The following is a 1586-nucleotide window of genomic DNA, read 5'->3' as shown; positions in this document are numbered from 1 at the left end:
GCCCCAGGGAAGCCGACCTCGGTGCACAGTGCAGCGTGGAGAAGCTTTTGCCCTTCCTTTTGCCCAGGCTCCATGGACAATTGGGCAGCTATTTTTAAACTGGCTTTTTCTTTTCCCTTGCAGAGGCTCTTGAATGGCTTTCCCCTCGCACACGGAAGCACAGGGAGCACGGATGTTGTCTCTCATTGTGATGGGAAAGGTTATAGGGTACAGAACAAAAGTGAAATCATCCGCTGGCATTCCTGGGACCAAAATAGCTGCCTGCTCTCCAGAGCTGACGTTATCACAGGGGAAGGAAGGCTCTGGATACAGGCAGACCTGCTCCAGAGCTCACGTACTGGCCCTGCAGCAAGCCAACAGCCGGGCTGGCTGTGAGCAGCAGCAGAATGAGGCATCCTTGCTGTGACGGATTGAAGACAACTCAGTGGGTGAAGTCCCAAAGTTGTCATTACCACCAAGCAGCCACAGAGCCTTGCATGAGCATCACTCCAGCAGCAGCCTGGCAATAAAGCTTGCTTGTCTCACATCAAGGGCCTGGAGACCTCTCAGGAGCAGCAGGGGAGTGGGGATTGCTGTGGCAGATGGACACTCCTAACAGGAGGACCTGTGAGCTGCCAGTCCCCATTCCCAGCAGCTTGGGGGCTGCAGTGTCCTGCCCTCACCAGCAGCAGAGCTGGGGCTGCACAGGGACACAGTGAACTGCAAAGACAAGGCTTGGCTATCAGTTCACTAAAAGCATCTTTGCTATTGGACTTACCTGGGGTTTGTTTTGTTATTGTTTTATCCTCTTGCACAAATAGGTTAAATGCAAGAAACAGCATCACCGCAGGGACAGGAGCATTGATCATGCCTGTCACAGCAGAACTGCTTAGATGTTCCTCAACTGAAATGTGTCACATAGACTGGTTTGCTGGAAGCAGAGCTTGTCACTAGCCCCCATGCTTAGGAGGAACCTGGTGCAGAGCTGCCCAGCACCACCCTGAGCCACAGCATGTACCGGCACAACCAAAGTGCTGCCACTGCCCTGGTCCCCTTGTCGTCTCGTACCTTTTTGCAGACTCTGTCATTGAGCCATCTGCAAGAAAGGCCTGGGAAGCACCCAGTTCTGGGGGATCCCTGCTGCCAGGTGCTTCCCATGGATCTCCTATGCCTCCAGCTTCAGGAAACATCACTACTGGAATGTCCCTGTTTCGATTCCTCTTGTCAAGGTGTGAGCATGCAGGGATTCCATGCTGCCATTGCTGGACTGGTCCTGGTGGAAATCGTTCCTAGTGGCACACCAAGGAGAGGAGTCCGAGGAGGGACTGCAGGGAGAGTCCAACACCCCAGACTGGTTGCTGATCACAGTCCTACTCACCACCTGCAAGTAAACCAAAAACATGGGTAAGGGCTGCAGGGTGCTTTGCAGATGGAGAAGGCAGGGACACACAAGAGATCTCGCAGAGCCCAGTGGAGATGGAGTGGCTGGCAGCTGGCATGCCAGAGCTATGGCATTGGCCATGACATGGGGAGAGTAGGATTTGGGGAACCCTTCAGTGATGCCCTCAGCACTTCCCAGCCTGGAAGAAGAGCTCATCTGGGCTTTA

The sequence above is a fragment of the Melopsittacus undulatus genome, chromosome 9 (assembly GCF_012275295.1).
Source record: "Melopsittacus undulatus isolate bMelUnd1 chromosome 9, bMelUnd1.mat.Z, whole genome shotgun sequence".
Taxonomy (NCBI): domain Eukaryota; kingdom Metazoa; phylum Chordata; class Aves; order Psittaciformes; family Psittaculidae; genus Melopsittacus; species Melopsittacus undulatus.
The sequence above is the reverse complement of the archived record's forward strand: the minus strand, read 5'-3'. Positions refer to the sequence as shown.